Here is a 26,802-nt window from a genome sequence, read left to right on the forward strand (position 1 = left end):
GGGTGTATAGGGATGTTTGAGCATCTAGTTGCAATTCACTCAGACAGGGGAAGGTTTCTACTGCACCTGCAGATATAACTGCAAACAAAAGGCTTTGCCTGAGAAAACTCAAGCTTTACAGAAAGTTTCTAAATCTACTGGAGAACTAATCTACTACTATGTGGGAAATACAAGAGGGAACATTGGACTAAAAATACAGTAGTTTAGGAATTATTTTGTAGCTGTTTCCCCCCCACCCCCACCAGAATTTTCAATTTAAAGGCTTAATGGGATTATCCATATCTGTCAGACATGACATGGGATTCTCTAAGTAGAGTATATTATGTGGATAGTTTTGATCAAACTATGAGGTGCATAGAAAGAAGAAAAAGAGAATTCATATTTTAAATTCAACTTGTTTCAAAATTCACAGCTATATATATTATATACACTCTTAACTATTGAGAATTCCTACTATTCATGTTATTGAAAACATTTCTGATGATTGATATTTAAACTAACAGTACCTCTTTAATTTCATGATAGTGAAAACTTGTTGAAACAAAACAGGCATCTGGATTTTCTCCAGCAAGACTGAGATTCTTTTAAGACTCTGCGTCTTCGCCATTTGAATAAACAGCATATCACTACAGTGAAGTCATTCCAAAATGACACCTTAAAAATAAAACATCCACTGCCCTGCAACTGCTCTCTCTGAGAACTTCAGGAATTTCCTAAAAAATGGGACCTTCAGTGTTATGCAAAATTGGATTGAATTTATCACTACTGTTTTTGTTTTCATGCCAGCCTGTGTCTAACTGCTGGGTTTAGATTCTGCCGGTGGTGTCACTGCTCTGTCTGGTGACTTTGAACCCATTAAGTGCTCATTTAAGAATATTGAGCTGCAACATTTTCTAAGTGCTGTATGTGACCATGAAACTATTGTATATTCACAAGGTCGTTGAGGATTTTAGTAGACAATTTTTTCAGCTTCTGTTGGAGATAATACTCACCTCATGCCCAGCTTATTTTAAGAGAATCCCATATTCAATATACATGGCAAAACAGAAGGTTCTCCCCACAGTGAGAGCCCACCCTGCAGGGCAGGGAAAGGCCTTTCTTATCACATTGTACAGCCAGATTTGGTAGCATTTCTAGTGAGATGCTTATTAGTATGAGAGCTCATACTAATTTTGATACCTGGTCATCTTGCAGGAGCATGGAGGCACCTTGAAGTTAGCAGTGTGAACTCTGAAGGACCTCATCATATTTCAGACTGTGTTTTAGCTATGGTCTAAACTAGCTGGTGTTCTTGTGAAGATCACCCTGCAATGGATGTAGACCCTGTGGGGACAACAAAATCAGGTCTATCTCCCCATCCTAGGGAGGCAAAGAAAAAGAAGAACTAACCAGGGACTGGGACTATTTTTTTTTTTTTTCTTTTTTTTTTTTTTTTTTTTTAGTATTTCTGTCTCAATTTCTTGGTCATATAAGCTTTTGCTGGTAGAATTTCTGTGAGTCAACATAATGTCCCGTGTATCAGTGCTTCTAAGGGAAATGAACATGAGGGCCCAAGGCACATGGGAGGGTTGTTTAGCCATCAAAGCCAGCACATGGGGCCATCTGTAAGGGGCTTCTATTCTGAAACAGGAGGAGGAATCATAGTGATTAGCTTGGGAACAAGTAAGCAAGATCAGCCTTGGCTAATTTTAGCCATCTAAAAATTATGTCAATAGCCTAGGGAAGGCTGTCTTTAAGCAGAGAAGAGGAGGCAATCCAGCCTACCCATGTTAGATGCTGATATCATTATGGAATTACAGTCTGGAATTTTTTTGTCTTGGGCATCAATAGAGGCAGCCTAGACAGCTTGTGTGGAGTGGACATGCTCCTCACCAGAGAATTGCTCTTGGCTGGCTCTTGTTTGCATCTTGTCAAGACGAACTTGGGTTGTTTTCCAAATCTGTTGTATCCAACTATAAAGAGAATGATGATTTTTCTCCCAAAGAGGTAACCTGTTTCACTAACCTATCATCCTTTTCTTTCCCATGTGACAAACTGACATCTTTCATTTGCAAGGTACTTACAGCAATTTTATGCTTCTCAGCTATGACTGCAGCTGCAGGACTGTATTTAGGTCTGGCTACGTAGCTCCACGTGAGACATAGACAGATTGGAGGTAAATAAGAAAGAAAAAAATACATAAAAGATGAATAAAGAAAACTTGCATAGTTTATGATAGGATGAATCTAATAATCTGCAGTTGCAGTGCAGGGTATATAGCACCCTAAGGAGGTATTATTTCACATGACACTGAGGAGTATAATGACAAGACTTTCATGCAATGAGATTAAAAAACATGTATTTGGGCTAAACCTCACCAGAAAAATCACTGTGTGAATTGGTTGTGAAATAATATACCAGGGGATTTCTGCCCCCTGCCCCCTGGATATATAAACTGTGTGAGGCAAAACATTAGGAAGGGGAAATGCTGAATATCATGTAGCAGTTTAGGCAATCCAATGGATCTTTCCCAGCACTAATTACTACAATCTACAGATCAAAGCCTGGAAGACAGGCAAACGATTTGATGATATGTCTTGCAGAGACATATCCTATGAGAAATATTTATAGCAAGTCTTATAACTTATTTGTGACACAGTATGACTTTGAGTGCATTTCAAAGCTCAAAGATGAATATATAAAAATAACCCTGTGCTGCTCCATACAATGAACCAGGTATTTACTGGTGGTCTGTTAATATTTCCTCTCTGTCTCCAAAATGTCAAATATATGCACCCAGCCTATACTCTTTCATTTAACCTGGGCTCCCTTTAGAACCAAGGAGAGAGATTTAAGTGGAAATATTTAGTTTTTAATTACATGTATACAGCCTCACACAAGACAAATCAGATCAAGATACAGATACTATGAACCCAAGACTTGGGACCAGGTTTGTACCCGGAGCTGAGTCATGCATCAAGCCTGTAAATATAATTTAGAATTTCACATTACTTTCTAATTCTCATTGAAAATACAAACTAAGATGAGCAGAGTATAGGTATCTGCCTACATTTATCAATAACCTAAGACAGTAAGTCTGAGAGACATCCTGAACAACTCCGTGGCAACATTGCACGGCCACTTTAGCAGGAGACTTCCTGGGGCAGAAAAGGAGTGAGTAGCACACCCAACAAAGACATCCACACAGATACACCTGGAATGGCAGTTTAGCTGCTCTCAGGAGAAATAAAGGTCCTTAAACTGCCCTCACCCACGGCTATTAGTAGGAAGATCCCATATAACTACTGATTGGAATAGTAGAACGTGGGCAATGAGGAAGGACCCTGTCTAGCAGTACCTTAGGTGATGCAAAACATTTTGGTATTTCACTTAATAGTCAAGTTATGCATACAAAGAGGGTTTTATAGCTGGGATGAAGCACTGAGATCCAGCCTGACTTCCTGCATTACCCATGGAGTTCTCTGCACCGGCTGCTAATCTTGTTTGAGCTAGAAAGATATTTTACAGAACCGTCAGTCCTGAGCTAAAAATTATCACAGTGTAGGTGTACATTACAGCCTTTAGTTCATCATTGTCTAGTTATTTCTATTTATGTTTCAGCTGTTTAGCAAGATATGTTAAGGTCAAAGGCCCTAAAAGTCCTCGCGTACTATAGCATCCTATATATATATATATATATATATATATATATATATATATACATATATATATATATATATATACACACATACATACTTTTATTCTAAAACTTGCTCTTACATCACAGACTGAATTATACTTTAACAAAATCTGTTGCTATAAATGTTAATTATATTACTTTGATAATTTGTGGAATATATTGTCAATCTGATTATGTGATCTGAGATTGACATCAAGTAAAAAAGCTGACAGTTATCTGGGTCATTCTATTTATCTTATTCAAATACTTATATCACACTCACTTTCTGCCAAACTTTACAGTTTTTCTTCTACAGTTTTAGGACTAATTGAAAATTTACAGTAATGGTCAAGAGATCTTGAAATGGTTCTGGGAACACCCGATTTTAAAATTTTTAATTTTAGAATCAGCTGTGAACAACAATATTTAATTCTTAGAACTATGCCTTTGTTACCTAGCAAGGCTAACATGTATTTTCTGTGTTGACTTTCAATCTAGGAAACTGCTGTAGGTATTTTTAGATAGTCCCACTGTTACTGTGGAAAATCCAGAATAGATTGTTCAGCCTAGGTCACTTTCTCTATACAGTGCAGATAGATGTTTTAAGTAGATACTTATCCTGTGGTTCAAAAACATTTGAAATCAATGGTTTCCCTTACCAGTGACAGAAAGAGCTGGTTCCTTTTATTGACATACAGTTTCTGCTATCTTGAGGTCATTACTTGCTGTTTGAGTTATAGCAAGTGATTTAAACTGTCTAGTCACAGAAATCCTGCCACTAAATTTGGGCATATGTATTGGATCAAATTGATGTCTATTAGTGACCAGGCAAATTCTTTTTGCTTATTTTCCCGACTGAGTATTCGCTTAAGTAAATTAGATATTTTCTTCCTTGCAAGTCTCTTGGTTGCTTTGCTGATTCCTTTCATGATATTTTAAATCTGTGTTAATGAGTGCTTTTGCTCTACTTCCTTTCTGCTCTTTTTCTACTAGCTTAATACCTCAGCCTGATCCCAGAGAAGTCTCTCTCTTGATTTGGAGCCCATATAATGAAGCTGAGCCTTAAATTTCCGTTTTAAGTCCAATAAACACCCTCTCTTGTAGAATATGCTCTGGACCATTCTCTGCCTTTGAACAGGTTGTGACTTCTTGTACAGAGCAAGTACAACCTCACAGGCTAAGACTTCCACAGTGATCTTTCCTATATGCTCTGGGGTTTTTTTTAAGCATTTTGTGTGTAGGTGGCTGAAGAAAACAATTAATACCAAGTTCAGTGATTATGTGCAAGACTGGCTTGATTCTGCTCTCAAAGACAAGTGAAAAACAATAATAGAATCAAAATGGTTTGAGCTGGAAGGGATCTTAAAAATCATCTAGTTCCAATCGCCCTACCATGAGCAGGGACACCTTCCACTAGACCAGGTTGCTACATCCAACCTGGCCTTGAACACTTCCAGGGATGGGGCATCCACAATTTCTCTGGGCAAGCTGTGCCAGTGACTTTCACCCTCACAGTAAAGAATCTCTTCCTTATATCTAATCTAAACCTTCTGTCTTCCATTTTAAAGCCATTCCCCCTTCTCCTGTCACTACATGCCCTTGTAAAAAGTCTCTCCTCAGTTTTCTTGCAGGCCCCTTTCAGGCACTGGAAGGTCACAATTGGGTCACCCCAGAGCCTTCTCTTCTCTAGGCTAAACAACCCCATCTCTCTCAGCCTTTACTCATAGGAGAGGTCTTCCTTCCCTCTAATATTTTCTGTGTCTCTCTAATAGGTCCATGTCTTTCTTGTGCTGAGGAGCCCAGAGCTGGATGCAGCACTGCAGGTGGAGTCCCATGAGGGCAAAGCAGAGGGGCAGGATCACCTCCCTTGACCTGCTGCCCACACTGCTTCTGATGCAGCCCAGGGTACATTCGGCTTTCCGGGCAGCAAGCACACATGGCAGCAAGCGCAAGCTCATGTCCAGCCTGCCAGGAAAACAAGCAACCTTTTTTCTCACTTTCTTCCAACATCTAATCAAAAATATTGTCCTTTAAATTTTCATATGTTGTTTACAATATTTTTATTTATTTATTTATTTACCATGTCAAAGCTGGCTTGACAGATCTGTGGCATTCAGAATGTTAATTTCCTTGAGAAATTACACAAGTTCCTTACTCACATTGAAGAGATGGTTTGGATAAAATTAATTAGAGTAAAATGGAAGAGTTTGTGATGTGCAGGAGATTGACTTATATAATAGTGTGTATCTTTTACTGTATCAATCTGAAACTATAAAAGGCATGGATTGTAATAAGCATAAAGTCCTAATATAAAAGGTACTACCTGAATGCATTACTCAGGGTACACTAACTTTACTGATTTGGAGACACATCATTAATGCATTTGAAAATAAATACTTCACAAGCACTCGTTTAAATATTTCCTGCATGGCCAGCATGAAGGAATAAGGATACAATTCTCCATTGTACTGCAACAGGCATGATTATAAATGGAAAGGCAGTTTTAAAATAACAAATTCTCTGTTATGTTTCATTAGAAGCCAGCTGTTTGCTACCAGCAATGAACACAGAAGGGTCTGTGACAGCAACACTCCAAGTTATACTTTGTCTAAGTGTACTTTGCTTATAGTGTTGGTAATATATGCTGGTAGTGCTGACCTGTTCCATTATATGACTTTCAAACAAACTCTCTTTTACCCTTGCTGTAAAGCTAAGTACATTTTTTTTTCAAATTTCCCAGTAAATAATCGCCAAATCTCCATTTACAAAATTAGAATGGAGCAGAAATTCCTAACCGAGGCTTTGGGTCCAGACAAACGGTCACAAATGTTTAAATATTTGATTGGAGAAAAGCCAAATTTTGAATGTCATGGAGAGCAGTTAGTGCCAAGCATCAAATTCTTCTACAGGATCTGAATGTTGGAGCTGGAGCTAATTGTTTACCCAGTCTGTCTGCCCGGGCAAACAAGCTCCTGGAGGCTCATTGCTGTGAGTCTGCTCGGATCCCCATTCCTCAGCCTTTATGTACTTATTAGGCTCACAATAAAGGACGGCACAGAGGCAGGCGCAGACGCTGACAAAGACGGGAAATGCCAGGCCTGGCCAGAATGAAATCAGTGTGTCGTGAGCGCTCTTGTTCTGAATGTGAACACGGAGCTTCTGTTGTGAGGGCAGAGGAATGGCAGAAGGAGGGTGAGATGAAGTTGAATCCCCTGTACTCCACTCATTGGGGAAAGCTGACAGCTGACTGAGCCCCGATTAGGACCTGTCAACCTGATCCTGCAGGCAATAGTCTCATTGAAATAAATGGGAGCTCTGTCTGATTAGGAACAATATTGCATTATGTTGGCTCATATATTATTTCTATTTCTCTGGAATCCACAAGTTTTAACTCTGGAACTGCACTGTGCTATACCTTATAAAACTTAAAAAAAAAAAAAAAAGATGCTTTCTTACCTTATTTACAATCATGATAGGAAAAAATATCTATAGTCTAGATAGTCTAGATAGTCTAATTAGTCCATCTGTCTAATTTTGCATACTCTGTAACTGGCACAATCGAGAATAGAGTCAGCATCCCAGAACTTCCTTTCAGTAGGAAATATTACTCTAATTTAATTTGGCTTCTCATTTGTAACATTAGGACTCAACTCACTTTTGAATTTCATATTCTTTCATTTTCCATATTCCTCATAGTAGTTTCAGGAGACTGTCAGATCCTGTAGTACAACCCCCTGTGTCATTCAGTGAAGGATAGAACTTTTAATTTGTCTCTAATGTGCTTGAGGAGATAATAATAAATTTTTTTGAACTGATTTTCTTATTTCTTGGAATTGTTTGAGGAACAGAAAGCAAAAGAAGTGTGGAGCTGGAAAACAGCAGCTTTTGAGGTTAAACTGTTTCTCTCTTGGAAATTTATCTGAGGAGTCGTTTGTTTCCTCATGGTGGTTAATTAATGTCATCGTTTGACAGAGATCATGAAGTGTGGGAATTGAAGAGAGACTCTCAGGTAGGAAACAAGGTCTGTGATTTTCCCTTAAGATCAGTGGTGTACCTCTTGTGCATCAATACCCCGCTCCTCTAGTGTGCAGTGGTACCTGTGCTGAGGCAAGGGGACCCCCAGGTCTTCCTCACTCACTCAGTTTCTGGTCTTTCTGCTGAGATGATTGATAAATATGTTAAAAAGTGGTGCTACTGGAAGATGAATTTATATTACAAGTCTGTGTCTCCAAATTGCCAGCTGGCAGCAACTCTGGCTGCTGCTGCCTTGGACCTGATTTGAATGCCTGACAAAAGGGGAAAGATCCATGTGCCATCATCTGACTCTATGAAAAAGCTCCTCTGGCTCTTTTCTAGCCCACTAAGGAAGACTTTAAAGTGGGTTCATCTTTGGATGGAGATGAAATCAGAGAGGAAGCAGGGCATTGGGGAGGCCCTTATGTCCCCCACAAGCAGAGGACATCCTGGGGAGTTCCTGAATACTAATACACCGCCTGGGAAATAAATAGGAGGAACTGGAGGACTGTGCAGCTGTGCAGCTATGCCATCACCGTGGTTGCAGAGGTGTGGAGGGATGTTTGCATGGCTAGGGTGCAGACATGTACCCAAGTGGAGCTATAACATGCATCTCACTCTTCAGGAAAAAGAAAGAAGATGGGAAGAAGGCTGTGCTCATTGTCGAGGAGAGCTCTAATGTGCAGGATGACTAGATATCTCTAGACGTCCTTTACAAAGTAAATTTCTTTACAATTCCCCATGATGCATTTTCCTTGGAGGATTATTCCTTAGCATCACAGATCCCTCATCAGGACCCCAGCCTACATTGCCCATTTTACCTTGTCACAGTTTATTCCCACTGCATTCTGCAAGAAAACATTTTCCCCACTTGCCAAAATTAGTGATGAAACTGGAATTATGAAGACACTGACAAGAAGACAAGTTTCTGACGTCCTCTGTTGAAAAATCACTTGTGTCTGGGAATATTGATCAGGATTTAGTTCTCAGTTTGTAATCTCACATTCAGTTTTTTCTTGTGAGCATTGGGTTTCTAGAGGAAGACAGGGCAACCTAAGAAATGGCCATAAGTGCTAAGAGTAGAACAGGTTTTCTGATCTAGAAGTAGACATTTTAGTACTTCAAAATATTAGAAGCCCAAAAGTCTATGAGGGTGCAGTCACAACAAGAAATTAAAGCTGTGGATCTCAAGAAGGGATGGACTGGGATAGAAGGTACTGAGAGAGAGCAGTGGGATAAACAGCTGAAATTACACCTGTACTGACATCTCCAAGTTGCTTTACCCTTAACTGGACTTTCCTTGAAATGCCTGATGGCATTTTTTTCTCCCCCAGTCCTTCCTTCATGTCTCCTCTGGCCTTCTGGCCTCAGCTCTGGAGCCATCAGAAGAGGGAGCTTTTTGCCCCTGCTGCCCAGAATCCTGCAATCATTCCCATGCCCAGCTGCAGGCAGTAGCATTTTCTGTTGTTACAGCAAATAGTAACCTGAAATAAAAATTCATGTTGAAAGCAGCTTTGCAAACCATTATTTGAAGGAATACTACAGTCAGAACCATAGCATAGATGCCTTGTGAAATTTTGAAAGCTCGTCTTCAACCTTTTTCTTAAAGCCTTTCAGAAACTCCTTGGACCAGTCACTTTGCCTATTCAATTATATTAATTTACAGCAGATGAAAACTTATGTTCAAGGATAAAAGCAGTTAATTGTTTTATTAAATTGTGGTTTCAATGCAGTGGATAGGAAGTACATAATTTCACACTTTACTGCTCTGGGTAGCTCCTACACCCTCCTCATTATTTGGATGCCAAGCCTGCTAGACCCTGTTACAAATAGCCTTCTGGAAGCTAGAAGATTGGAATGGAAGATAGTTGCCACCTTAGTTCTGCACTTATGTTTTCCAGTGATTTCGAAGGAAGAGCTCCTTTGGTGCTGAACTAGGAATGACTGCAGATTGGCAAAGCCTTTTTCACTTAGTGATTACTCTGTGGTCAGAAGACAATTTTTCCATGAGAGATTTCTCCGAGAAGCTGAACACAAACAAGTTGAAATACTCTGTGGAGTTATGGAACTGGACACTGCTCCTGTCTGCCAGCAGAAGAAAGGCAATGACAATAAGAAAATTATAAAGCAAGCTGTGTATGGGTAACTGTGCTGATACTTTATTTTCTCTATCTCTGATCTTCCCACTGTAGGATCTAGATCTTTGTATGGAGAAAAGAAGCTTTACAAAATAGGAAGGATGCACAACGGTGCCATAAGGGAATTTGGACCAAATTACCTGCAGCTGAGAGGTGCAATTTGACAGAGTCTAGGGGACCAGTGCAGTGCAGTGAGCAGCTGGAACCTTGGGAGGCAAAGAAGAGTTACTGGGATACAGCAATCAAATCAAAATCACATGTGAACTTGAATGTCTCAAGGACAAGAAGCCAGTGGCCAGGCAGGGGTTTGTGCCAACTGTTCTAAAATGTCAGCATTGCTTGTGCCCCATGGCTCAGGGACACATTATCTTCTCTGGGTCAGGCAGCCTGAAAATATCCCTCTGGTGCAAACAGGTGATCTAAAACCTGGCAACTCAGCTAGTCCCATGCCCTATGTATATGTCTCTGTGAACGTGCTGCAACATAAGGCTGGACCTACATAGTTGTCTAACAGCAAGAGGAGACACAGATACACAGCCAGAGCTGAGGAGGAGCTGTGGGCAGTGCTAATGAGGAGAGCAGCTGCCTCCACAGCACCCCCCCAGGTAAATCCTCACTGCTAAAGGACAGCTTATTCCTCCATCACAGATATCAGTGCTGAGGTCTCCTCAAAGCAGAGGACTTTCTTATTGAAATTCATTTTGCACTGTCCCTGGAAACGTGTCACTGTGGAAAGTTCCTATCCACCTATTTGCTGGATTGTACCAAGTGTATATGTATATATGTGTGTGTGTCTCTGTGTATGTGTGTGTCTGTGTATATATATTAACCGTGTCTCTCACTAGACTGCTGACACTGCATTGGAGCAAGTGAAAGGACATTTTGACTTAATAGCTGGATTTCTCCAGAAGAGCTGTACATTTATTTAATCTACCTACTGATAATGCAGCTATAATTAAAGCATCTACGACTGCCTGAAAATATTTGGACATAATTTTTTCCTGTTTCATCTACATTCAGAACTTCCTCTGTAACAGTGCTGACTTTGATGGTATTTTGGATTGATTTCTTTGATTTTTTTTTATCTCACAACAACTTGTTGTCTCCAAACATATTTTGTTCTATATTACATTATATTAATACTCCCCAAAGCTAAAGTCATAATAGTATTCTTTGTTCTCACCATAATAGAACTGGCATTAAAATGTTGGCATTTCATGTGGAATGGAAACTTGAGGTTTCAGATAGATCTAATCACTTTTAATTTATCCCTACTTTTAATATAGACTAAAACATTAGGGGCAAGGGCTCACACCTGTTCTGTAGAATCCAGCTGTATTCTCATAAAAGCAGGAAGACATGGTTGTTTCATAAAATAATCTGAACCTCCATGAAAAATTTGGTTGGAAATCAGAAAATGTACTTCTAGCCAAAATCAGTCAATAGAGATTCTGTCTCTGCTTGCTGCTCGGATAAATTTGAACTTCACATGTCATGGAGAGGAAAATGGAATACATTAACATTGATGAGTGGGGTTGGCAAGCTGTCTCAATAAGCTGTTTGGAGTAAGGAACAATGTACACAGCTACACTTACCACCCCTTTCACTTCACTGAGTGAACTTTCTCCTCATTTTTTGAGCAATCCTGTTGGAGGAATGATTCTTACCAGCTTTTTTACTTATAGCCACAACAAAGCCAAAGGTTTTGAGTTTTTTCATCTAATAAAATACAAAACGTATTGAGAAGCTTAGAACTACAACACCTTCCAGTAGATAACCATTTACATTGTCTTTGGTAGTTGAGAATTAGAAAAAGAAATTTTCCCATGCCAAGGAAAGGTAAGAGTTGTTTAGCTTGCATCACATATCTTTTCCAGAGTCACAAGCCAAACCACTGCTATAGATTTCCCCCTCCTACTCACTGGGCTTTCTAATGTGAGAAATATCTTCTTCCCATGGAAAGCAGTGGTTATACAGTCACATGGGATCCTGCCTTACTCATACTATTGGTATCTGTTTTATGAAACAGGGCAGAGATGCCAGAGTTACCCTCAAGCTGGGATCTCTCTTGTAAGGAGCAGCAGGAGAAGTCAGGAAGGAGTAGACAGGCTCCAAAAGATCCTCCCAGTCATCACAGGGAGTGACTTTTATTGGACTAAGCAGCAGGCAAACATCCTGCTATGTATTATGGTCCATGTACTGCCAGGAGAACAGGGGACATAAATCTGAAGACCAAACCACCCATGCTCCCTGAAGATCCTAAAATATTTTTGTAAGACAAAGCTGTTCAGTTCTGAACTTCAGACAAATTCCAGTCTAAGTACAATGTGCTTATCCACAATGCTTTGCCAGCAGCAGTAGGACACTTATCCATCACTCTCTGACCTTAGAAGCAATATCAGCACTGTTTGAGCATCTGCTCTGCCCAGCACCAACCTGGCTGAGAGTATTCCAGTGCTAAGCAGAGCATGCTTTCAGTATTAGACTTATAAAATGCTCTGAGAACGTCTCACAACAAATTGAAAGCTTTTTGAAAACCCAAAGCATATCCCCCCAGAACCAGAAACATGAAGAAGAGGATCTGGTGAACCCAGATCGTTCCAGCACCATCAGGCCATGAGCTTACTCACTGCTCTGGAGAATGCCAAGAGGGGAACCACAGCTCTGAGCCCTTGGGTTGTCCCCCAGTTCACCCGAACAAGGTAGGCATTAGGCATTTGCACTGCACTTGTGCCTCAGGAGGTGGTCCAGCAGCCTGAGTTATCTGTGGTTTATGTGCACATTAGACTGCTGTGGTTGTGAACGGGCAGGTAGGATGTGCTGTACAGAGTAGAAGGGTCTGTAGAGCTCACTCACATGCTAGGGAGGATGGCTTTCTACAAAGGCAGAGCTGTCTGCTGGGCTTTAGAAGGAGAAAGAAAAGCAAGATGGTAACCTGAGATTAATGTGTGGAGCTCCTCTTTTCACTCCTAGGCTGCTTTGCCTTTCCGCCACTGAGCCCAACAGCATTTCCTTCAAATTGTGTCCCAGTGGAGACACAGGAGGAGAGGGAGTTGAAGCAATGTGAACTGATGACACCCTCACCTACAGGAGCAAAGGCAGAGTTGTTGGTTGATGAGTGTGCTGGACGTACAGATGAAATTAGTCTATCTTTTTCTAAAAACCTTTACTACAAAAAAAAAAAAAAAACCTCCCAACCAAACAACTAGCTAAGCAAACATAGATGAAATGAGAACTGAGGCCATTTGGAGAGGTCTTAGCTCTTATTTTCACTGTTCTACCATGACTCTCAAACATTGACAAGATGTTTTTTGACTCTGCTGTATATTAATCTTCTGCAAAGGCTGGTACAGACAGAAATAGGAATGAAGTAACATCACAAAAGGAAAGCTGTAGACCTATGCTGTTCAGGATATTAAGCCTTTGGAAGCTTTTCTTTGAGATTGATGGAGGTGATTGTCCCCCTCTGCTCTGCACTGGGGGGGACTCACCTCAAGTCCTGTGTACAGTTTAGGGCACCACAATATGAGAAAGACATTAATCCATTAGAGAGTGTCCAAAGGAGGACCACAAGGATGGTGAGGGGCCTTGAGGAGAAGCCACATGAGAAGCAGCTGAGGGCACTTGGTCTGTTCAGCCTGGAGGAGACTGAGAGGAGACCTCATTGCAGTCTGCAACTTCCTTGTGAGAGGAAGAGGAGGGGCAGGCACTGATCTCTTCTCTGGTGACCAGTGACAGGACCCAAGGGAATGGTCTGAAGCTGTGCCAGGGGAGGTTTAGGTTGGACACCAGGAAAGGTTCTTCACCCAGAGAGTGGTTGGGCACTGAACAGGCTCCCCAGGGAAGTAACTCACTGCACCAAGCCTGACAGAGTTCAAGAAGTGTTTGGACAATGCTCTCAGGCACATGGTGTGACTCCTGGGGATGTCCTGTGCAGGGTTAAGAGCTGGACTCGATGATCCTGATGGTTCCCTTATAACTCAGCATATTCTGTGATTCTGGGAGATCTTGCAGGCAACTCAGGGCAGTGGGAGCCGCAACAAGAACTCTTGTCACTGTGTTCCCTGGAAAGTCTGCCCAAAATAGTGTCAACATGGAAAGTTAAGACAGTCTTCATGAGGATAGCTGTCCTGATGCATCTTCTATATCTTTTGCTCTCCTGTTTCTATTGTTAGTTGTATCTACTAATCAAACCATGACTTCCATGATGAGTTGTAAAGGTATGTGACAACAGTAAGACACATTTTTCTTCCTCATACAGCCTCTAGATTCACCACCAAGTTTCCAGCCCTAACTGTGGATATAATGCAAAATAAATTCATTTCAGGCTTCAACCAAGGCCCCTGCTTTGGGCCACTCTGACTCACAGGAACCCACAGTAATGCCTACAACACCATAGTGAGGTTTTTTTTATTGTTTTCCTCTGAATTAAGGACGCAATAATAACGGAGTGTCATGAGACCAGCACCAAACAGAAGAAATCCTGCCAAGTGAAGCTGTACTTATGTATAGTGTGAAATCAGCAAGGAAAGGAACTGCCCAGAGACCAAAACATTTCCATGTTAAACTTATGATTTAATACTTGTGTAAGTTAAACATTAATATGGGTAAAGCAATCTTCAAAACAGAGCCAGTGTAGAGTTGATCCAAAAGTCAACAGGACAAAAGAATCTAGAGCAAAAATCTGAGCCAAACCACTGAAGCTGATAATGTCTGGCAAGAAAATTCACCTCAGAGAAGAGCTTAAGGACAAAACTCCATTAAAAAACACAAATCAGACCTTACCCTTTTCTTCCTGTCTCTCTGCCTTTATTCTGACCAGATGTAAAAGACTCATGATCTCAGAGGCCTGGGATATAGTTTCTAAGAGGGCACTCCAGGATCAGGATTGCTTCTGCACTTGGGGATTCAGATTCCAGCCTTAGCTGCAGCTGACCTGGTCAACTTGGAGGCACAAGGACAGAAATCTTTAAGTGACTCTGGCCCAAATGGTATTTACTGACAGAGAGCTGGTCTTGAGCTTGCCAGCTATTAAATTATAAAGGCTTCCTGTTGTCAATCATGGTATCCACTTTCCATTATTCTGGGCTAACAGTCTGTAAAATGAAATGGCAAACAGAGCTTCATTAAAACAAAGCAAGACACTTCCTTGGCTGGCAGGTTTGGAAGAGTAGGAACCGAGTCCCAGGGGCTGCATTTCCAGCTTGATATATGAATAGATATATGGGGGAAAGAAAGGACAAACCATGTTTTCACCTCTCTGTACCTCAGTCTACACATTCATCGAGCAGGGACATACACTGCTAGTCAGAGTCATCTTAGAATGTTATGGGAAAGAATTACAATTTATAAAACAGTCTGTGATGCTGGGTGGATGCAGATACCAAATTCTGATATTCCAAAACCATCCAGATTAGTTTTTCAAAGCTCTAAATGTTTTAATTAGAGGCCATTATCTATTAGTGATACCAGGATGTGGGTAATAAAACCAATATCAATTAATTAATTTATCATCTGGCAGAGTTCAAGGGAAAATACACTACTCAGATCCAATACATCTTGGCTTGCCCAGATTCCTCTGCCCTGACTGTACACCTACAGCTGAGGCAGCTACTGAAGAAGATAACACCCAAGTCTTCCACTGCAGAGAGACAGACAGACACCTTCAGGGGTGATTCAGATCCTGGCTGGGCTGACTCAGACTCTGAAAGTGTCTGTACCTTTCCAGGTCCTAGACTTGGTCTGTATTAGGAAGTTAAATGTGTCCAAGCTCTAGGCCTGAGCCCAAACTGCACCATACAACTGCAGGAAGTAAATCTTCCTGCTCTCCTAATCAAGGTGTCTGTGTTGGGTCATGGCAGGTTCCCAGGTCATGACAGGGCACTGTTTGAACATGGCTAGTACCCTCCACTACACCAGTGTCAAGGGTCCTTCTGACAGTACAGCAGCACTTCAAATCCTGTGCCCTGCAGCATTCCCTGGCTTGTTTAATTTATTCGTGGAGGTGTGCCCTTAGATGTAGGAGATAAGTTTCTGAAGTTAGCTGAAATGTGCTAGGACAACACTGCTATGTGAGGGATGGAGCTAACTCTTTCCATCCCATAGCCATGTGACAATCCTGCTTGTTAGGAAATAGGGACAGAGCAAGACCTGAGTTGTCAAGGTAAGTCTGTATAAGCTAAATACTTCAAAGGAACTCAAGAGAACTTCATACATCTCCCAGCCTCTGCACACAGCTGGAGTGTGCTGTGTGTACCTGATGCACAGGTTCAAAGGATTCTGGGTACCTGGGACTTTTCCATAGCCTGACTGTGAGTCAAACCCAGGAATGCAAGTCAGGATGTCTGAGCCACAGCCCCCTGCCTGAACCAGGAGACTGCAGTGCCTCACAACTATAGTCTGAGCTCATTTGATCCCACTGCTGTAACTACCCCCTAATGAGGACCAGATACATCAGCCTCCACAAGGAAACAAGGAAAAGGAGGGAGGATTTCCTCCCTAATACCATAGAAAGAAGAGTAGTTCCTGGAATATTTACCAAGCCACTGAACCAAAACTTTTTTTTACATTTTGTTTTTCTGAGTTTTACAGCTCCTCTTTTTACTTGATAGCTATTTCACAGCCCAAATCCTTGAGTTGTTCACTAGAAACCTGTGAGGCAAAGGAAACATGGCCATATCTGATGTCCTAGCATCCAAAAAGCAGCTGCTAGTGGAAAATCATACGAAGTAAGAAGTGTGGGAGTACTTGCGTGTATGAGGATACTGTTTTTAATCCTCAGCACTTAGAATACTGCTTCTAATTTGCCTTAAAATAATAAAAAAATAACTAAAACTTTACATCCAAGTAAGAAAAACTTCACTACATTTGGCTCTTGAAGTGCTTTGATTTGATTTGAGTGTAACTGTTTGGATCACATGGCCAGCAAAAGGCACATGCCTCAGAGTGGCAGCTTTTATTCTTTTAGAGCAATCAGCATCCCCTCTATGCAAAGGATTAAATCAAAACTAAATTAAATGGCATACTACAGAGAAGGCTGGCTGTGTACCTTTCAGTATGGACAAAGCAATCCTTCTCCTCACTGGTAAAAATTCCTGCTAGTGCAGAGACCCAGCACAAAGCCTAGACACCACTTAACATCCTGCTGAGGGTTTAAGTGTTGGCTACGCTCTGTGCTAAGCCTCAATAATGGAAGGAATATCACCCACAAGAAAGAACATGGACAAACTGCATTTAGAGTTTGCCTGGGTCTGATTCTGTATTTCCAAACCCTTTTTAGGTGGGAATTTGTAGTCAACATGAGATATAGGATGTGGCTTTACATTTCACTTCATACCTAAAACCTGCCTTAGTAATGAAAGGGGCATACAGATATATTATCCAGTATAATATTTCTTCAATGTAAATGGACACTGCATATAAAATATCTGCGGACCAACTATCACCCATCAAAGACAGTGCCACTCACCCGAAGGAAATGCTGTGACATGAGTAATTTTGGCTCAGGGTCTCTCATAGGGACTACACAATCCGTGTCTTCCTTCTCACACTAAGCATTGTGCCTGTACCATGGCCATGCAAACTGATCTGTGCATGCAATTCCCTTGGGATCTTGCTACATACACTACTGGGACTCCAGCTGAGCTACCAACACTGGCTCTTCACTCAGGTATCACTTTATTTTTTCCTATAATGGCTATGTTTGTGTCCCAGATTCCTGCCCTCAGGAAAGAGGATGCAGATGATGCTTGTGGCTATTCTGAACTTCCCATAATCTATTGGTATTTCCAGCCAGGGCAATCATGTGGGTTGGCTGCTGTAAGAATGAGTGACTGGGTTTGCCCATGGTGTCATTTCCACACAGCTGCTTCAGCCCCCTCTTCTACAGTTGCTGCTTCTCATGGACCTTCACAAAAGGAAGCTTATATGGAAGTTAAAACTCCCCAACTCATCACACCACAGGCATGTTTGGAAGAAGATACCAAGTTGAATCCTGGAGGTAAAAGAAGGGATACAGGAGGCAAGCTATGGTATGTGTGCATGGAGGAGATTAAATGTCTTTGTTTAGATAGGTTTAAATAAGAAAACAAGAGAAAAAGCTTAAGTGGGGGATCAGTTGCAGAATTGACTGCAAAAATCGTGACAGACACAGCTAAGATGAATACTTCCCACAAGTATATTAGGCAGTAAAACTACCTTAGAAACTAAACCCACATTTCTTTCAATGTACCATCCCAGGTGAGAGGCAGAACAGCTTCACTCAGCAAGGCCAGTGCACTCAGGCCCCCTAATCTCAGTGGAACTCTGGGCAGAAGCCAGCTGTCAGCTTCCAGCTCCAGGCTTTTCCCTGTTCATATCAGAGAGTGAGCCAGGAAACCAGAGGGCATGAGAGGTATTTTCACATTTTCCCCATAGATTTTACTACAAATATAACAGTGTGTGGCATTTAGCACCAGGATTGACATAGCAGAGTGGACAGAGGGCTGTTATGGCCAGAATTCTTTTCCCAAAAACCTGCAGCAGCAGATGCTGCTAGGGAGGATACCAGAAACTCTGTGTAATGTGATCCCAGAAGAACTTAATACTTCATCAGTTCCAAAAATCTGATTTTCGTTGGAGATTTTTCCCATTCCTCTGGATATTCCCACTGGCCATATAAATGCATTGGCCCTTCCAAGAATCCTGCTAAACTCTTGGTATTAATGGCTTTGTCTAGACCGCTAAATTTAACAGGGCCACAGCACCACTTCTGACACTGCTCCATGCTTGTCTATGTTGTTTCATGGCCCCTTGACATGGATTAGCATCAGCCAGCAGAAAATACATACCTGTTAGCACAGTGTAGAGAACAGCACATTCTTGGGACCATTCCCAAAAGGTAGGCTGGGTGTGGCCACCCTGTTTTTAGGGGTAAAAGAGTTCAGTCAGGTGGGTATGAGTCATGACATGCCCCTGGCTTCATGCCAGGCAGCAGACACTGGTCTGTTGCATTTAGTACTACAGCTGCAGCCAGTGGGACTTCTAAATAACAAGCTCCATGGACCAGTTAAGCACACCGGGAAAAGCATCACTAGGTAGCTTTTGAAGAAATCTCATGATATGCACATAGTAGCCTGATCACCTTTAGGGGAAGAAGACAACATTTCCACCAAGGACTTGGTGCTGTGTTAAAGTACATGCTGTGCAATGAGGGTTTTGCCACTCTTTTCAAATGTTATCAGCAACCTAAGATTAAACATGTACAAAGAAGCCTTAGCACTGTCCCTCCCAAATACCTCCCATCCCTGTGGGCATGTTCAAGGCTTGTTCAAAACAGCTTGCCTTAAATCTGATCAGTCATCTTCAAGACAAACACAAAAATCTTCTAACCTGAGGTGCTTTTACATGAGTATCCAAATTGGGAGGGTTTGGATTGCCTCGGCCAGCTGCCGCCCTGAACAGCAGTCTTCAAACTGGCAGCACACAGGTATTTCACAGAGGCAGGGAACACCTCTTTGACTGCCACAAGGCTCCTCAGCCTGGTCCTGCAGTCCACTCTGAACCCAATTTGAAATGTCTGCATCCTAACCACACTTGCACATACTTTTCTAAGAACAGAAGGAAATTGTCCACAAGCTCTCTGTTGACCTTAGTAACACAAATACAAAAATATTTGCAGTCGAGTTAAGTAGCAGAAAATGTGTCCTCAACAGTATTGAGTAACCCTCCTTGAGGAGGGGAGTGTCTGTAGAGTCAGTGGGAATTGATACTGATGTCTCAGAGGATTTGGGAGTACCAAGGACGAGGCACGCCAAAAAAAGGCATAAGTAAATATTTAACTGAAGACTGCAAGAACTTTCCCTTTTAGGTAAATCACTCTCCGTATCTGAGTCCACCCCAAGGTGAAAAGGGCAGAGGGCAATTAAGTGGGCATCACCCAAGTAATTCCAGAAACAAAGAATATTGCTTATGGGAAAATCAATAACCCAGAGTGAAAATTCAGCAGTTTGAAAAAGAATTGGGAGACAGGTAACACTGTCTTATATAGAGATTAAGTGGATGTTCCATTAACCACATCTGACTTGAAGCAGTCTGCTCCCTCTGGCATGTGACCCAGCAAGCACTTTTCACCAAGAGATAGAGATAGGTATGTTTGGAAGAAAAGTTCCTAAGAGATACATCCAAATCCTGTTCCTCAGGAGATGACAGTGAATTTTACCTCCTGAAATCAGTGCAAATCCAGTTTGCACTGAAACATGCATCCATTTCCATCCATCCATGGAATTCTGTTGGGCTCCTCTGTTGCATCCAAGTACAGGCCCCAGCAAAGTAGAAGAAATAGGAAGCCACTCAGATCCATGCCTTGCCTTGATTCAGCAGCAGTTACAGGCAGGTGAGCAGTGTGTTGTGTGGCCCTCTGGAAAATCAGTGCTTTGTTTCACTCATCTATTTGGATGGCTTAGGAAAAACATCTGTGACTTTTATTTACTCACCCTTGCTGGAGAGTGTGGTTAATATGGTAGGTACATAGTTCTTCCCAAAAGAGTAGGATGGTGATAATTCATGACTCCAAAAAACCAAAAGTGAAAAAGCTAAAAGATGTAGCTCTGTCTAAAATTTAAGCACCACTGAAATCAATTGGAAGGCAATTCCTGCCTTTGATAGGAACAAGAGTTTACCTTCTAGAGATATATTTCCTTTTAAAGAATTTCAGATGGCAAAAAAAAAAAAATCTTATTTTTCCGCTGCTGGTTTTAAAGTTTCACAAATGGCACTTTTACAAGGCCTTATTTCACTACAGTGGAAAACTCTTCTACTTCACTTTAACATTGTGCAAACTCATTCTGGCTGAAAGGGTGGTCATTTTTTATGTTAGATAGTTCTTATGACAAACAACTAAAATATGCATCTGGAGCTCTTGGGCTTGTGGGACTTAAATCATTAAAATATTTTTATGGGGAAAAAATTATAAGTACAAGATGGAAAATTACACTTTTGCTCTGAGGGAAAGTTCATTCAAGTGTACAGTATTCAGGGCACACAGAGCCACTATTTAAGTATACATATGCCTCAGATACACTGCTTACATGTACATTTCCCACATATCTGTGAGTGTGCTTGTGTGTGCAATGTTTACATGGCCTCTGCTGCATTTGGCCACATTTACTTTTTTATCGGCAGCCCAGTTTGAACTGGAACCCACTGGTTTTTGAATATGTAAGGATCAAATTCCTTAGATAGGTAGAAGAATGATAGAGCCTTTTTCACGCCAGAAAGTGCCATGTAAACACAAAGTTTTATTCAGCCATGAGAAAGATTATTACTGGGCATCCTGCAGCTTTGGTGCTTCCCTAAACTGAGGAACAATGCAATGATGATTTTTAAAACTACCTCTGCATAATAAACTGAATGAACATGTTAAAAAAGGCCTAGTGACACTTAGCAGCTTTCTTGGCTTTGTCCCCTACACTTTTACTACTCCCTTACTAACAGAGTGGGTGAGTGATCTCACCATACACCAGCAATGCCAATGACTGCTTGCTTGGGATGGAGGGTGTCCATATGGTTCATGAATGTTGGGAAATATTGCTGGAATGGCTTAGCTGAACTCAAACATCTGCCTGCAGCACAGAAAAAAAAAAAAGGGAGGTTCCTAAACTACTCAGTGCACAGACTCTAAAGGGAAAGGTTAGCAGTCTCTAACTCCTCCTCTGCCTAAAAGGCTTATGATTTATTTACATGGAGTGTTTTAAAATACACGAAGGGTGCCTTGTCATCTGTGCTTGGATTAAAAAAAAACCTGTAGCTATTGGTATGAAACCCAGCCCTCTCTCTTTTTCCCAGGACAGTTTAATAATTTTTGTATTTCTTTTTAATACAGGGTCCAAGAAAGGAAAACTAACAGATTTTTAGTGTTTCTTATAAGGAAAGTCCATTAAATATATGGGGAAACCACTGACTGCAGACTATCAGTGCCAAAACCATGGTAATTTATATGACTATCTGAATAAAGCAATGTGAATACTGGGACTTTGCCATCTGTCCCATAACATGCACCTCAGGTTTATTTTAAGCCTATCTGGGTAACAATCAACACACATTTGCTGAAACTCCTCTCACAATGCCTTGGAAGGGATCTACCTTCATCTCAGGGTTAGTTCACACATTTTGGCTGGCAGATATGAAAGGTGAAGTTGTTTTATGTTGGTGTGTACAGCTGATGGGCAGTGATTCATCGAGCTGTAGTAACACAGCCCTTTTGTTGCATTCTTGCACTTTGGTTTGGATGCCTGAAATGGCAACCGCATTTTCCTCCCAACCCCCAAAGTTCAATGGCTCAGTGCTGCTCTACAGCATGAAACCAAGAACTTTATCTTCTGTGCAAGGATGCCCAGATGATAAAGCCCTTAGTACTACCATTATCTAAGTCTGTCCTTCCCTTTGCCTTCTCTTTGCCTACCTGTAGGATGAAGCTGCTCAACTGACTGGTCTTTGTCCACTTACTTGCACGGGGTCTCTGTATCAGCACTTCCAATGCCCTACTCCTCTGTAAGGTGTTTCTACTGCATTCATCAAGACAATATGTAGAAACTTACTTTCTGTACCTTCACCTGTCTTTTTTTTTTTCTCTCTCCATGTCTTTTTCTAGGCATGTGGCACCATCGTGTTGTTGCCATACCCTTTCTCAATAGGTATCACAAGCATTTCTCTAGAAATAGTCTCAGGCTCAGTGTGTGGTTTCATGATGTATTCAAATAGTGATGCTGGAGTCAGGAAACAGTGAGAAGGAGCAAGGCATGGAGAAAAGCAGAGGTGAAGAAAATAACCAATAACTTTCAGCAGTTCTGACAAAAGGTAGCCTATGCTGCACCAAGCTGTTTGCCTCTGTGTAAATCATATCTTAGGGTTTAAAGCGTGCCATGGACCTTTCTCTTTAGAAGTAGGTGGCATAGGAACCCAGGAAAGCATTTGTTAAAATTCAACCTCAGTACCTGCTGGTCCTTTTACTCTGATGTCTCTCAGAAAAGATGTTGCCTTCAAGCTATAGTTACTTAAAATTTCACTGCATGAATGAACATGTGGCTCAGAGAAAGCAGCCACTGAAACACAGGAGAGTCCCTGTTAGCTGTTGGTTTCATGGAACTCTGCAACTCAGAGTTCAGGTTCCATCTGGTAGGAGTTGGTGGCCTGGGCAAATGTGGGTAGATGTATACCGAGAGATTAATCATAGGCCTATTTTACAATCACTTCTAGTCTTGGGAAGAAGAGGAGCAGTCACTATTAAAGTACGTATTTTTTCTTCAATGAGCTAAAAAAGATATTTTCTTAACCCTTATCTGACATAGGAAAATCTTCAAGTGCATAAATAAGGCAGTTGGCTTCTGCCAAGTTAATCTTACCAAGTAAAAAATCAACCCATTTGTGAATTGAATGTATTAAACCAGAATTTTCAAGAGTGTGATTTTTTTTAGAGATGATAAACTGGTCCAGATAATATGATTTATCATTTTCCCATGCATGTTCCTGATGAGTGTACTCTGTCAAGCCTAGCTGAAACTCTGACAAGGGATGGAGTTTCTTCTGGTTCCAATGGATAATTATTGTGCTTCTTGAATGAGAATGAATTTTGTTATTACTTATTTTGTATTATTCACCATGGATCTACATATTAATCCTTATTCCATTTTCCAGTAATACATTATGCAATAAAACATCCGGCATTTGGAATTTGTTCTCCCATCCCTTCCCTGCAGGTAAAGGTGAACACATTGCAGCGCGTTCCTGTGGGAGCTGTGACTGAGTATGTTCAGGTTTTTGGATTATTTTTATTTTCTTATAAATGGTAATAATCCCATGGATTTACATGATTCTATGTCTATGCATCTTTTTGTTTCACTCTGTGAGATAATATCAGTTTAACGCTTCTGCCTTTTGGACATTTGTGACGTTCAGGCCTTGTTCAGTCAATGGGAGAAGTGCAGCATCTGCAACCAGCAAACAGGGGTGGCTGTGGCTTCTGGGGCTCCTCAGACCATGTCCAGGGTCCGGCTCTGCCACAGCTTCCTGCATGGTCATGGAAAACCACTGTGTGATGGGAAGGGATAGCATCCTTCTCCCACATGCTGCTTTACACCCCATAAGCTTTCAGAGGACCACACCACACTTAATTGCCAGTCTTATCTCAGGCTGGCAATTTGAGTTAGGTTATTGTCAGAGCCGGACAGCAGCAATGTGTTTTGATACATGAGGTTCACTCTTGGGACTCTCTTCCCTTCTCTTGTCATCAGCTGCATCTTTCAGCTACCATTCCTGATCCCAGCGTTTCTTCCCAGCACTCTTCCTCTCTTTGCGTAGAGATCCATTATGAGGTTGTGGTTCTGCCTTAGGAAATTATTCCCATGTGAGTTTTGTGTCAGAGCCTCAGAGAAATCCTCTGGCTTTCCCAGATGACACACACGTAGCTGACACACTCAAGAGTAAACACTGCCCCTGTGTTTTGATCTCCATGTCGGGGAGATTAGAGCCTGTCCCAGTGACAAAGTAATCCAGGAGAAAAGGTGGAAAGGACAGAAAAGCAGGTGCCTACATCTCAAACAGCTTTGCAGAGTCAACAAAAAGGCCTTCTTCCACCGTGATTGTTTCTCGATGTTGGCCTTCTTATACCTATAAAAACTGGTGTGATCTCTCTTGCTGTATTTCTGCCAGGATTGCAGGCAGCACCAGCCATCACTAAGAGCTGTTTTTCCAGATATAGCCTGTCAAAATGGAAGGAATGAGTCAGTGTCCTGCAGAGCAAGAACAACACAATTAACACCTATTTCATGTGTGTTCCTGCCTCTTTTTGTTGCAGATGAGGGTCTTGAAATGCTGGGGTTTCCAGCACTACCATTCCTGGGTGTCCTAGCCATGCAGTAGTACTGATGGGATCCATACACAAGACATCCTGAGGTGCAGACTCTCCCTGTAGGATAGTTAGGAAAATTCTCCTTGTTGGCACCTCTTCAAAGGTGCCAAATGACACACCAACTTCCCAGCCCCAGCTTCGGAAGACGACTAAAACTGGCTGTGGGAGAGAACCCATGACAGGCTCCTGCTGCTGCCACAGGTTTGTTTTTGGAAGCTGAATGTTGGTGTCCTGCCAAGCTGGATACCTGGCAGTGGGAATGCAGATGTGATCCTGCCTGGGGCAATGTTTATACACTACAAGCTGTTTCCTATAGGTGGAGTGAGTTGTTTAATGCTCGGTGGTGGTTCTTCACATTTGCAGGGTTATTTCGTAGGTACAGCATCACTCGGGGAAGTCTGACAAATTCATTTCAAAACAAGTTTTTGACATATAATAATAAGTAAAAAATTATCTCCAGCTTTCAGAGAATGGAAGAAAAATTTCCTGTCGAAGGAAGTCCTGAAGACAGTGGGATTGCTACAGGATTAATTAATAGAGGTTTAAAACAGTATTTCAGCTGTTTCTAATCACTCATCATCTCCCTCTAGTATCCCAGGGACTCACGATGGGCAGACTGTGGTCTCAGCTTTGTTTGTTATTTGGAGGGGGAAAAAATCCTTGCTTTTCAGGCTTTCAGCACTCTAAGAATCTTGTCTTCATTTAAAGCTTGTCTCAAAACCCACTCACTGGCAAAGCCGTTGCTCTTACCCTCTGTTAACATCCAAAATCTCTCACATGACAGGAACATTATCTACCTGATGCTGAAGAGTTCCTGTTACTGTGTGTTGCAGATAAAATGTCTTGTGTTTAGGCCTGTGAACATGTTCTTGAGGGGTTAATTGGGATTTGGGTTCACAGAGCATCTGGTAACTGCTGAAGCATCCCAGTAACCGCTGGAGCATACTCCATGGTCAATGTGGTCTGATCCAGGGAGCTTGTTCCCTGGCGCCGGGGGATCAAGCGTGCAAAGGGCTGTTTCCACAAAAGAGCTGAGGTTTTGTAAGTTCATGGCTAGTGAACCTTCCCATCAGATGTTGATGTGACCATATCCTGTTAGTGTGCTCCCCAGGATAAGTCTCAAATATTCAAGTAGGACTCATATCAGACAAATAAAGTAATAGTTATAACTACACAGACAAGTCTAATGTTCTGGAATTAGCCTTAAAAAGGAATAGTTTATAAACAAGACTGTGTTTCAAAACTAACTTTTGACACAGAGAAGTGACTACGATGTAATTTTTCTGGGTGTGGATATAAAATACCAGATCTGGCTTGTTTCTTACTGACCACTGAGTGTCTACACAAACATCCTTCACATATAGAATGATACAATGGTTTTGGATTGGGCTGTTAAAGATCATCTAGCTTCAAACTCCCTACCATGATCCAGCTACTGAGAGATGCCTCTGCCCGATGCCTCTGCATCTGCAAACAAGACCATATGTTGAAGTCAATAATACATTTAACAATAAATGTGAGTTAGAGAGAGAGAAAGAAATAGAAGAGCAAGAAGAGAGAGAGAGGGATCAAGTAGCAGATAGTCTCAACCCACAGATTCCGCAGCATCCTGTCCTGTTCATCCTTCACCCTGAATTTCTTGGTGGTGGAGGCCCTGAGGTCATTCAAAAGTTTTCACTCTTTATACACCTTAGCAAACAAAGGAATTAATGCTCACTGGCTACACAGTTCTCTTATTCTGTTGGTTAAATTATTCCCTAACTTCTAATGCTAATTAGTCCACATGCTCTGTCTTTCTCTTTTTTTGAGTTCAGTCAGTTTCTTGGGTTGCTGGTCCGTGAGTTGGGGGTTGCGATCTCCCCCTGCCAGAACAACCTTTTACCCCATCTGAGCTGATTTCAGCTGAGTTGGTTTTCCAAGTGGGCCATAAATTCTGCATTTTTTGTGTCCATTATCAGCGATACATTCTTCTCCCCCAGCTTTGTTAGCCTTCCCCTAGGTCTTAGACAACAGTACCACCCAAGAGAATAGTAGCACCTTTATCTTATCTCAGGTTCCTGCTGGGTCGGCTTAACTTATAGTCCAGGTTCCAGGTATATTCAGGGGGC

At 41.6% G+C, this 26,802-nt stretch overlaps 1 long non-coding RNA gene across 1 annotated transcript; it reads left to right on the forward strand.

The window, feature by feature from the left end:
• Positions 1 to 1,677: 1,677 nt before the first annotated feature.
• Positions 1,678 to 7,086, forward strand: LOC137469134 (uncharacterized). The gene is made up of 3 exons (XR_010996355.1): positions 1,678 to 2,155; positions 5,431 to 5,481; positions 6,199 to 7,086. It is a non-coding gene; the product is annotated as an uncharacterized lncRNA (long non-coding RNA).
• Positions 7,087 to 26,802: the final 19,716 nt, after the last annotated feature.

Source organism: Anomalospiza imberbis, chromosome 2 (assembly GCF_031753505.1).
Source record: "Anomalospiza imberbis isolate Cuckoo-Finch-1a 21T00152 chromosome 2, ASM3175350v1, whole genome shotgun sequence".
In the NCBI taxonomy this organism is placed as follows: domain Eukaryota; kingdom Metazoa; phylum Chordata; class Aves; order Passeriformes; family Viduidae; genus Anomalospiza; species Anomalospiza imberbis.